Source organism: Protopterus annectens, chromosome 5.part0, assembly GCF_019279795.1.
Source record: "Protopterus annectens isolate FY-2018-M chromosome 5.part0, PAN1.0, whole genome shotgun sequence".
NCBI classification, from domain to species: domain Eukaryota; kingdom Metazoa; phylum Chordata; order Ceratodontiformes; family Protopteridae; genus Protopterus; species Protopterus annectens.
This window is the reverse complement of record NC_056735.1, coordinates 1,244,006,519-1,244,020,054: the sequence shown is the minus strand read 5'-3', so window position 1 is coordinate 1,244,020,054 and position 13,536 is coordinate 1,244,006,519.

Here is a 13,536-nt window from a genome sequence, read left to right as displayed (position 1 = left end):
CATAGAGTGCCACCATTTCAAAGTGTTTCTTACACTGTAGAGAGTTATTTCACAAAGCACAGCCATTTTGAAAAGTTCTTGTGCTGTATACAGTTTATTTGCAAAGTGCATTAATTTCAAAGTTTATTCACAAGATACAGTTAGTTAAAGTATTTCTTACACTGATAAGGAGTGATTTTGCAAAGTACAGTGATTTTAAAGTGTTCTTGTACTACAGAGACTTATTTGGAAAAGTGCAGATATTTCAGAGTCTGTTAGACTATTGGGCATAATAACAAGTTCTGGCATATATTTATGTGTGTATGTTTGTATATAATTCCAAGCTCCTTCACTACTGTGTGTTGATATGGCAGATGCATTTCGCAGACCATGTCCACTTGTGTTTGATCATAATATTGCAGAATTGGAGAGTATTTGAGCAGAAATACGATATTTTCATACAAGCAGCTTTTTCTGACAAAGATGCATGTACGAGGGCATTCATTTTGCTTAACTTAGCTGGGTCAGAGGCCACTGAAAGACAAAATTCATTTGTGTATCCAGGAGAAGGGGAAGACCTCCATATCATTGTACTGGTGTAATCAAGAGAGGACCCCGAGTGCCTGAAACGTAAATTTAGAGTAATGTTTAACTCCCAGACAAATGTTACATTAGAGAGACAGCTATTTTATACAAGAGACCAAAAGCCAGGTGAAACCTTTGCAGCTTATATCACTGACTTGAGAAATAAGGCTAAAATGTGCAGATTTGGTGATTTGAAAGGGGAGTTAATAAAGGACAAGCTTGTACATGGTGTTAATAATGCTGTAGTGAGAAAGATTTTGCTTCGTGACAGTGATTTTAATGTTGAGCAAAGCTATAAAGATTTGTCAAATCCATGAGCTCACAGAAAGGCTCACAAGTATGCTTGCAAGTGACAAAAGCTTAGTTTCACCAGCCTCTAGAGCAGGCATAGATAGCACGCAGCACATGGCAAGCAGAAGCAGCATACCTCTCAACCTTGAAACATCAAAAATCTGGACAAGGCCCATGAAAATTAGGTACAAATCTGTACGCTGATTAACATAAAATTTGCATACATAATTACACAACCCCACCCAGTCCAATGGAATTGTGGGATACCAACTTTCAAACACGAACTGAAGAACAGAACCAAAATATAGCACCAGAGTCCCCCTGCAGCCATTCCAATGTCCCATTACCTGGCTATTTTACCCCATTTACCATAAACACTAATGTGTGCATACTGTTTACTTTCATAATGATTATTTGGATTTTATTTTTACATTTTATAGAACAATGCACAAACAATAATCGATATCTGCTAAACAAAGCAATACCATCTCACAAAATAGACTTGGCATTAAAACTTCTCTGCCCTTGAAACTCACATTCATTGAAACAGCATTGAAACGAGGCCCCTTGCACACAAAAGAAACATACATGCATTCTTTGATACACATTCCTGACTTAAATTATATTCCTTGTATAATACAGCACAGTTGTTAGACTTAAGTTAGAGTGCATTTTAAATTTGTTTAAACATTTTTCCAGTAGGCAATGAAACAAAATGCATGAACTACTAATGACAAAACTGCCCTATTCAGACAATTTCCATGATAAAAGTCTACTTTTACACACAAACTATATATATATATATATATATATATATATATATATATATATATATATATATATAAATAATGACAGTAGTGTAAGCCATAGGCATCTTGCACAGCTTCTTGGCACTTATTTTCAATTTCACTTTTTTTTGGGGGGGGGGCAAAAACCAGGGACACGTCAACATACCACTAAGCCAAATCAGCAGTTTTATGAAAGACAGGAAGACTGAAACTTAAGTGGCTATCATTTAATGAGTTCAATTCTCCCTTTTCACCATAGCTCTCAACCTCTTAGCACAAAAAACCTGGACAAAGCCAATAATGGGGCAATACAGCTCCAAAATAGGGACACAGTGTAAATACTGATAGGTTCATAGGTTCATAGGTTTATACTAGGCTATCTGCCCTAAGGCATTTATAAGCCTAGCCCAAATTTTTGTGGCTTACGCCACCCCTTATATGAAAAAATACTGTGCCCATTAGTTTGTTGTGCCTCTGTCCAGCAGTGACACAGAGATGATTCCCGGGGTAAACCTACGATCTCCCATCCACAGGTCTAGATTTCTCTTGAACAGAGTCAGCGAGGTGCTCTGCCTCACATGGACCGGGATTTTATTCCACAGCATAGGGAGTCTCTGAGTGATAAATCTATCCCTCCAGCACGTCCTATTTATATCCGTGCTAAGGTTTAAGTCGCTTGCTCTAGTGGTTTTGGTGGATTTGGATTTTTTGAGGTGGAGCATGTCCATTAATTCCGGGTTGGACATGGCCTTGTATGTCAGGCACATGTCACCTCTGAGCAGACGGTATGCGACTGAATAGAGCTGGAGTTTCTTCAATCTGGCAGCATATGACAGATTTTGGAGTCCCTTTATTCTTTTGGTGAGGAACTTTTGGGGTCTCTCCAATTGCTGCAGATGTCGGGTGAGATACATCCCAAATGGGCATTGTACTCGATCATTGGTCTGATAAGTGAAGAGTACAGGGGAACAATGACCTCACTAGATCTGGATGTGAATCCCTTCATAATCAGGTGGGCAATGTAGAAGGTCTTTCTAACCACTTTAGCAACGTGAGTGTCAAAAGAAAGGCCACTGTCAACCTGGGTCCCCAGGTCCCTGATAACCTCTTCTGTGCTTAGTGGATTGCCACCTATATGGTAGCTTGGGGTTACCTTGTTTTTCCCGAAGGGTATGACTATACATTTTTTGGCGTTTAACTTCAGGCCATGGCTCTGGCACCAGCTATCTGTTTCCGTGAGTCCCTTCTGAAGGATATCCGTGTCCGATGCACTTTCCACTATGGCGCCCAGTTTGCAGTCGCCTGCAAACTTTGTCAGCCAAAGTCCTCCCATGTTGGCCTGTACTTCTGAGAAGTAGATGCCAAACAATAGGGGCCAAGGACCGAGCCCTGTGGGACACCACTTGTGACCGGCTTGGAGTCTGACATAGCGCCAGCAACTCTAACCCTGTGGGTTCTGTCCTTAAGCCAGTTTGCAACCCATCTTGTGACATATGGGTTTACATTTAAGCTGGTAAGTTTTTCTACAATACCCGAGTGGGGTATTGTGTCGAAAGCCTTTGCAAGGTCAAGGTAGGCTGTATGGACTGCCTTTCCCTCATCAATGGCCTTGGTGACTGTTTCGAAGAAGTCGACCAAGTTCAAAAGGCATGATCTTCCCTTGACAAAGCCAAACTGGGTCGGGTCCAATGTCTGCAAGTCCCCTATATCTTTGTTTATGAGCTCCATTATGATCCTCTCCATAGCTTTGCAGACTAGACTTGTTAAGCTTATGGGGAGGTAATTACCAGGGTCCGTAGAGGTGCCGCCTTTGTGGAGTGGGACCACAGTTGCCGTATGCCACTCCTTGGGCACGTATCCTGTGGTAAGGCTGAGATTAAACAGCTGCCTTATGTGCGGGTTTAATTCCTCATTTAGCTCGTGTAGCACACAGCCGGGGACACCATCTGGTCCCATTGATGCTGTGTTTTTAGCTTTAGAGAGAGCAGCTTTCACCTGCGTATTTGAGATGTCCGAGAGGCTACACTCGGCTGGGATAGTTATCTCTCCTTTAGGGGGGGAGAAGGGGGTGAAGTTTGCACTGAACCTGTCTGCCAGTATGTTGGCAATGTCTGTGGGTTCAGTGATTTTTGTATCATTTTGGACTAATTCTGAGCATATCTGGGATTTTCCACCCAGGTTCCTAACATAGCTGAAAAAGGCCTTATGATTGTCCTTTGAATCCATGGCAATTTTTCTCTCAAAATTGGCCTTAGTTGATTTTATGAGTGCTCGTAATTTTTCACTAATAATGATCAGGGTGACTTCCTTTTATGGATTTTGTTCTATCATGTAATAGCTTTCTCCTCTTATTGTAAAGTTTGTTAATGGCTGGGGTCCACCAGACTGGACGTTTGCCCTTTGTGGAAAGAGTTTTGGTTTTATTTGGGATTGCCTGATCCATGCAGTCCTGGAGGTGTTCATAGAAGGCATTTGTAAGGGCTTCCGCAGCTTGGGTTGTGGTTTCCACTGGCTCAGGAGCCTTGAAGGATACCACACCAGTCTTGAGTAGTGTGAAGTTTGCTTTAGAGAAGTTCTTCACTATGGTCTTTTTTGTTTGGGGTGGGGGCAGGATGTGGATTTCCAGTGAGATTAGTTTATGATTAGATCTCACCAATGAGGGATATACTTCCGGTGTGGAGCATTTTGTCCCCATGATTGTGACAATGAGATCTAGTATATTTTCTCCTCTTGTGGGAACAGTAACTAGCTGTTCCATGGCATTTGAATTTATGAACTCCAGGAACCGTTGGGCTAGAAAGATAGGGCTTGAGTAATGTTCCCAGTCTATATTCGGGTAGTTGAAGTCACCCAATATGATGGTGTTTGGAGATACATTTATACCCTCCAGTGTCTTCAGGAAGGCTGTGTGGGGTTCCTGAGTTTGAGAGGGTGGCCTGTAGCATGCTACAATTTGTAGAGTAGTTTTGCCTATGGTTAGTTGCACCTGGATGGTTTCCGAAGCTTCATGCGTTGCCACCAACCTGGAGGTGTGGGTATCCTTTATGAATATGGATAAACCCCCTCCTTTTGTGGTGTGGTCCGGGTTTTGGGGCCGGAACGTATGATATGAGGTAAAACCTAATAGTGCTGGGGTGCTCTCAGGAGCCTTGAACCAGGTTTCAGTTACAGCACAGACATCGATGTTCTCCATACTGAGAAGGGCCTCGAGTGCGTGCATTTTGAGATTTAGACTTCTGGCATTGAGCAGCATTACCCTCAGTTTCTTCCCATTTTTGTTTTCTAGGGTGGTAGGTTTAGAATTTGAGCCTTGCCTAAAAAGGCACTATGGGGTGGCAAGAGCCTTAGCCAATATCCGGAATCCCAGGGTGACAGGTGCAAGCTGTCCCTTGCGAAGCAGCATGGCTTGTCAAGCATGTCATCCCAGGCAGACAGACACTGGATCCCCTTTGAATGACACCAGACATTAAGCCAATTGTTAAAGCTGATCATCTTGTCTCTATATTGTGGCATCATTCTTGGTGAAGGAAGGATACTGCTCAGGGTTAGGGTCATACCTGCCTGGGCTACATAATCAGAGAGCTCCTCTATGTCTCTTTTCATGTAGTCCAGGGAGGTACGTCTCAGGTCGTTCACACCAGCATGGACAATGACTGTGTCATATTTGCACTTGCCTTGGAGTGACCCGAGTGCTTGTGTTATGTGGCGGATTCTAGCGCCCGATAGGCAGCTTACTGTGACCCTCTCCTTGTTCAGCCTGGTGAGTGGGACGTCAGTGTGTCTGACTATGGAGTCACCTATGACAAGTATGTTTGGTGTTGTATTTGGCCTTAAGGGCTGTGACTGCTTTGCACACTGATTTTGTGGTTTATGTGTTGCTTGTGGGGTGTCTTGAGGTAGCAGTTGTTTGGGTGTCTGCTTTGAAGGCCTCTGCTGTTTAGGTAAATTTTTACTCAGAGCCTCCGAGTATGTCTTTGTGTGTTTATGTGTTTGATTCAGTGGAGTGGTAGCATTATGTGAGGCTGGTTTTGTGGTGTGTGTAGTTGCCTTCTCCTCCTGTCTGGTCTTGCCAGTCCTGAGTTGAGAGAGCTCAGCCTCCAGTTTGGCTAAATAGCTGCATCTCTCGCAAGTATTTGTGTTATGTGGGAGGAGGAGAGGGTTGTCTGTGTACATGAGGCAGTTATAACATTGCCTCAAGATTCCCAGATTCACCAGCTGGACCGGAGAGGAGATTGACAACTGACCTGTGGACATGCTAGAATAATATTGGGAAATCCTTAATTGAAAACAAGGGCCAGTGGGGAGTGAGGGTGTAGTGCTTTTAATTTTTAGTGCTGACTTATATAATTGCTTTAGTGAGCAAGTGCCAGGTAACTTGAGTGCAATGTGTTACAAGTAACTAAATGCAAAAACGACAAACAGTAACTTTCTTTCAAGTGAAACAAGGAAATAAGTACAGTAAGCAATGCAGATATCACTAGTGATCCACAGAAGCTGAGAAGTTGTATTAGGTGGAATTAGCTTCCAGGAAATAACAAGCAAACAAACAACAAGCATATAAACAAAGCTAGATTCAGCAGGCCTGGATCTAGTCTATGCTAGAGCAAACAAGGTGTACCAATTTCAGTAAGATACAGTTCAAATATTCAGGTACTATAAACCTTTAACCAGAAATTCCCAGCTCAGAAGGGCAGAGTCCAGCCTCTTCTCCCACAAGAGTGCAGAACACGAACCTTCTTAATGTAAAATAACTGGCCTGAAGCCCAAGTGCCTAAACCAGAACTAATACACTTGGACACTGGGCTCTCAATCAGCAGTTCCCAACTTAGAAGGATGAAAGCTACCTGTCCTGCCACCACAGTGCTTGCCACAAACCTTCCTAATGTAAAACAACTGGTCTGAAGCCCAAGTGCTTAATCCAAAAGACTTGAATGATAGCTACACTTTAATCAAGTTACAACCAAGCAGTAATAAATACCATTGAATACTTTAGAGAATGTCTGGATTAGTGCTCAAGTTACACAAACAAAGCTAGATCCGGCAGGCCCGAATCCAGTCTATGCCACAGCAAACAAGGCGCACCAACTTCAGTAAGAAACAGTTCAGATATGCATGCACTATAAGCCTTTAACCAGAAATTCCCAGCTCAGAAGGGCAGAGTCCAGCCTCTCCTCCCACAAGAGTGCAGACCACAAACCCTCTTAATGTAAAATAACTGGCTTGAGAGCCCAAGTGCTTAAACCAGAATTAATACACTTTTAGAATAACAGACACTGAGCCCTCAATCAGCAGTTCTCAACCTAGAAGGATGTAAGCTACCTATTCTGCCACAACAGTGCAGACCACAAACAATCTCAGTGCAAAACAACTAACTGGTCCGAAGCCCAAGTGTTTAAACCAAAAGGCTTAGAATGAGTTACACCAAGCAGTAATAAATACAATTGAGTATTTTTAAGATGATGCAAAAGTAAAAAGAAGTAGGTAGAAACACAAGTACAGTAAAAACAGATGAAAATTTTTTTTTTTTTTTTTTTTGAACAAGTGCTGAGATCAAAGAAACAGATTTGAGTGCTGAAACTAGAAAACTGGCTAGTTATAAGAAAAAAAACAAGCTAGAAGGCTTCCCTCAAACACAGAAGGGCTTGGGGGCTCAGAAGCCTACAAATAGTCTATACCACTTAACAAGAAAGGCAGGAAATAAGCTTAATTTTTTTTTCTATTTCCCAGATGCTCTCTTTGTACACAGTAGGAGTGCCTGAAATCAGAATATGATCTCACTGCACTCAGTTGAGTGAGCAAATGAGATGGGCCCAGAGGCAGGCTGAGGGGCGGGCAGTTTCAATGCCACTAAGATTAACACCAAAACAAAAACAGGGCGGGTGAGAATAACTGAAGAGCAGAATAACTTCAGTTAAATATTCCTTCAACACTCCTTTGTACACAGTTTAAATCAAATTAAATACTGTCAATCACCATATAACGCTGTTACTTAATGGCTCCGGTCACAATTTCTGTTTAGCAGATACCACCAAAGACAATTTTGCAGTCAAAGTAGTGCTGTTCAATATAGCGATTCCAACGAAACTTCCATTAGTTTAAACACTTTATTAACTATTAACTATTATTAACTAAAAGTTTGAGAAAGCCTACGGGTGAAAGCGCTTACTTTTGTTATAACCAGAATAAAGTGTTTAAACTAATGGAAGTTTCGTTGGAATCGCTATATTGAACAGCACTACTTTGACTGCAAAATTGTCTTTGGTGGTATCTGCTAAACAGAAATTGTGACCGGAGCCATTAAGTAACAGCGTTATATGGTGATTGATATTATTGACTTTTTTACAACGCTGTTCCTGAACTCTGTTGGTTTGCTGTGCGGCATTTGGGAACTTTGTAAATTAAATACTGTATTTTTTTTTAAAAAAAGTGCAGATAAAGGTACTTAAATTCTCTTATACGTCCAGTTGAATATAACCAAGTTCTTAGCTGGCCAAGCTGAGGTTTTAAAGCAGGAATTATTTCACATGCACCAGTTAAATATGCAAGGACAGGAAATCAAAGAATGTGGCTACCCCCACACCTGTAATTACTAGCAAATAACAAAATTCAGCCAACACTAGCTTCAGTTCAAGTTACTGAAGAGCAGAATAACTTCAGTTAAATATTCCTTCAACACTCCTTCATACACAGTTTAAATCAAATTAAATACTGTATTTTTAAAAAAAAGTGCAGATAAAGGTACTTAAATTCTCATATGTCCAGTTGAATATAACCAAGTTCTTAGCTGGCCAAGCTGAGGTTTTAAAGCAGGAATTATTTCACATGCACCAGTTAAATATGCAAGGACAGGAAATCAAAGAATGTGGCTACCCCACACCTGTAATTACTAGCAAATAACAAAATTCAGCCAACACTAGCTTCAGTTCAAGTTACTGAAGAGCAGAATAACTTCAGTTAAATATTCCTTCAACACTCCTTCATACACAGTTTAAATCAAATTAAATACTGTATTTTTTTAAAAAAGTGCAGATAAAGGTACTTAAATTCTCTTATACGTCCAGTTGAATATAACCAAGTTCTTAGCTGGCCAAGCTGAGGTTTTAAAGCAGGAATTATTTCACATGCACCAGTTAAATATGCAAGGACAGGAAATCAAAGAATGTGGCTACCCCCACACCTGTAATTACTAGCAAATAACAAAATTCAGCCAACACTAGCTTCAGTTCAAGTTACTGAAGAGCAGAATAACATCAGTTAAATATTCCTTCAACACTCCTTCATACACAGTTTAAATCAAATTAAATACTGTATTTTTTTTTAAAAAAAGTGCAGATAAAGGTACTTAAATTCTCTTATACGTCCAATTGAATATAACCAAGTTCTTAGCTGGCCAAGCTGAGGTTTTATATAAGCTGATAACTAGACATAAGCTGATTTAAGTATATTTTCTGCACTTATTTAAGATTTGAGTGAGTAAATATTGTGTGTCTTGCATTCAGTAAATATTGTGTGTGTCTCTGAATCTCTGCAGAAGTCCCCCCCCCCAGTTTCTTGTTGTGGTGTTATCTTGGGTGGCTTTGGAATTGCCCGCCCCTGCTGTAAATCTCTTTTTGCACACTCCTCCTGGACCCATCTCATTCGTTCACTCAACTGAGTACAGTGAGATTGTATTTTGATTTTGGATACTCTTACCAGTCCCATCTCCTATGCAGAGTACAGAGAGAGCACTTGGGAAGGGCATTCCCCTGTAGTATCTTAATCTGCTTTGTTTCCTCCATCTCAAAAAAAAAAATATTTTGCACTTCATCTGCCTTACTGTATTTGTGTTTCTTCCTACGTTATTACCTTATTTTGCGTTTGCCTCTTTTAACATTTTAAAGTGGAACCTGTGTGTTGAGAGACAGCCTTACAAGACTATCTGCAAATATATAGAGCTGAGTATATTTTTCTGTATTATAGAGCTAAATTGTTGCTTAGATATCTGTTGTCTTACTGTTCTGCAAATATACAGAGATCAGTATATATTTTTTTGGTTTTATAATTTGCACTCTGATTCCTCACACCTCTGTTGAAACTGGTTTCCCCACCCCACCCCACCCCCTGTTCTTGGTTGTAGTTTAAATTTTGTGGCTTTTGCAGTGCGCGCCCCACTGTAGATTTGATCTAGGACACTCCCCCAGGCCCATCTCTTTACCGCATTCTACCTAATAAACCCTTTCTGCACTTGCATTTAGTCCTTTTTAATTTAATTACATTTTTTCAAACTGTGTGTGGACTAATATTGCTACATACTCAAGTGTGCCAGCTTGCACTGCATGTGAATTGTTTTTACTACTGTTTTTGCTACTTTTCTGAAAAAAAAAATCTGCTTTTACTGTATTTGTGTTTCTTCCTACTTTATTTTGCTTTTGTGTCATCTTAAAAGTACTCAACTGTATTTATTACTGCTTGGTGTATCTCATTCTAAGCCTTTTAGTTTAAGCACTTGGGCTTCAGACCAGTCGTTTTACATTAAGAAGGTTTGTGGTCTGCACTGTGGTGGTAGAACAGGTAGCTTACATGCTTCTAAGTTGGGAACTGCTGATTGAGGGCTCAGTGTCTGTTATTCTAAAAGTGTATTAATTCTGGTTTAAGCACTTGGGCTTCAGGCCAGTTATTTTACATTAGAAGGGTTCGTGGTCTGCACTCTTGTGGGAGGAGAGGCTGGACTCTGCCCTTCTGAGCTGGGCATTTCTGGTTAAAGGCTTATAGTGCCTGCATATTTGAACTGCTTCTTACTGAAATTGGTACACCTTGTTTGCTGTAGCATAGACTAGATCCAGGCCTGCTGAATCTAGCTTTGTTTGTATAACTTGAGCACTAATCCAGGCATTCTTTAAAGTATTCAATTGCATTTATTACTGCTTGGTAACTTGATTAAAGTGTAGCTATCATTCTAAGTCTTTTGGATTAAGCACTTGGGCTTCAGACCAGTTGTTTTACATTAGGAAGGTTTGTGGCCTGCACTGTGGTGGCAGGACAGGTAGTTTACATCCTTCTAAATTAGGAACTGCTGATTGAGGGCTCAGTGTCTGTTATTCTAAAAGTGTATTAGTTCTGGTTTAAGCACTTGGGCTTCAGGCCAGTTATTTTACATTAAGAAGGTTCGTGGAACTGTTTCTTACTGAAATTGGTACACCTTTTTTTCTGTAGCATAGACTAGATCCAGGCCTGCTGAATCTAGCTTTGTTTGTATGCTTGTTATTTCCTTGAAACACTAATTCCACCTAAAACGCAGCTTTTCAGCACTTCTGTGGATCCCTAGTGATATCTGCATTGCTTACTGTACTTATTTCCTTGTTTCACTTGAAAGAAAGTTACTGTTTGTCATTTTTGCATTTAAGTTACCTGTAACACATTGCATTTAAGTTACCTGGCACTTGCTCACTAAAGCAATTATATAAGTCAGCACTAAAAAATTAAAAGCACTACACCCTCACAAACTCCCCTTGAGTACCTTGTTCCCCATTAGCCCTTTTTATTCAATTATAAAGGAATTCCCAATACTATTCTAGTATGTCCAAAGGTCAGTTGTCAATCTCCTCTCCAGTCCAGCTGGTGAATCTGGGAATCTTGAGGTAATGTTACAACTGCCTCATGTACACAGACAACCTTCTCCTCCTCCCAACAAATTCCAACACATGTGAGAGATGCAACCATATAGCCATGCTGGAGGCTAAGCTCTCTCAAATCAGTACTGGCGAAACCAGTCAGGAGGAGAAGGAAACCACACTCACTACAATTCCAGTCTCACATAGACCTACCACGACAGCAAACCAAACACATAAACACACAAAAACATACTCAGAGGCTCTAAATAAAAATCTGCCTAAGCAGCAGAGACCTCCAAAGCAGACACCCAAGCAACCGCTACCCCAAAACAAAACACGTGCAACACATAGCTCACAAAGCCAGTGTGCCGAACAGTCACAGCCCTTAAGGCTGAACAACACACCTGATACACTTGTAATAGGTGACTCTATCATCAGGCACACTGACGTCCCGCTCACCAGGCTGAACAAGGAGAAGGTCACAGTGAGCTGCCTGTCGGGCGCTAGGATCCGCCACATAACACAAGCACTCAGATGTACCTCCCTGGACTACATGAAAAGAGACATAGAGGAGCTCTCTGAGCATGTAGCCCAGGCCGATATGACCCTGACCTTGAGTAGCATCTTACCCTCACCAAGAATGATGCCAGAATATGAAGACAAGATGATCAATTTCAACAATTGGCTTAAGTATTGGTGTCATTCAAAGGGGATCCAATGCCTGTCAGCCTGGGATGACATGCTCGACAAGCCACGATGCTTCGCTAGGGACGGCTTGCACCTGTCACCCCTGGACTTTCGGATATTGGCAAAGGCTCTTGCTACCCCCATAGTGCCTTCTTTAGGCAAGGCTCAAAAGACAAACCCACCTCCATAGGTATCACAAGGGATAAGAAACTACGAGCAATGCTACTCAATGCCAGAAGTCTAAACCTCAAGATATACGCACTCGAAACTCTCCTTAGCATGGAGAACATAGATATCTGTGCAGTAACAGAAACCTGGTTCAAGGCTCCTGAGAGCACCCCAGCACTAGCAGGTTATACCTCATACCATGCTTTTTGGCCCCAAAACGTGGACCGAACCACAAAAGGAGGGGGAGTATCAATATTCGTCAAAGATACCCACACCTCCAGGTTGGTGGCAAAGCACAAAGCATCAAAGACTATCCATGTGCAACTAACAGTGGGTAAAACTGCCTTCCAGTTTATAGCCTGCTACAGACCACCCTCCCAAAATCCAGGAACCCCACTCGGCCTTCCTGAGAACACTGGAAAATATGAAGGTCTCTCCAAACACCATTATACTGGGTGACTTCAGCTACCCAAACATAGACTGGGAGCATTACTCTAGCTCCAACACCCTAGCCCAAAGGTTCCTAGAATTTATAAACTCAAATGCTATGGAACTTGTTACCACTCCCACAAGAGGGGAAAACATACTGGACCTGATCATCACCAACATGGGGACTCTATGCTCCAGACCAGAAGTGTATCCCTCATTGGTAAGATCAGACCATAAACTAATCTCACTGGATATTCACATCCCGACTCCACCCCCTGCCCTGAAAACCACAGTGAAAAACTTCTCTAATGCAAATTTCACACTCCTCAAAACCGAGGTGGAATCCTTCAAAGCCCCCGGGCCTGTAGAAAATACGGCCCAGACCGCAGAATCCTTTATAAACGCATTCTATGAACACTTTCAGGAATGCATGGATCATGCAATCCCAAATAAAACCAAGTCCCAATCCTCCAAAGGCAGACGTCCTGTCTGGTGGACCCCAGCCATAAACAAACTATACAACAGAAGGAGGAAGCTACTACATGATAGAGCAAAATCCCAAAAAGTGAAGGCATCTCTGATCAGTATTAGCAAAAAATTACAGGCACTCATAAAATCGTCTAAGGCCAGCTTCGAGAGAAAAATTGCACAGGACACTAAGGATAATCACAAGGCTTTCTTTAGTTATGTTAGGAATCTGGGTGGGAATTCCCAGATATGCTCAGAATTAGTCCAAAATGACAAAAAATACACCGAACCCACAGACATTGCCAACATCCTAGCTGACAGGTTCAGCGCAAACTTCTCCCCTCCCTCCCCACCAAAAGGGTAAATATCTATCCCAGCAGAGTGCTGCCCCCCTGACATCTCAGATGCTCAGGTAAGATCTGCCCTCTCCAAAGCAAAAAACACAGCATCAATGGGACCAGACGGTGTCCCGGGCTGCATCCTACATGGACTCCAAGAAGAGCTAAACCCAAACATAAAACTACTGTTCAGTCTCAGCCTTACTACAGGAT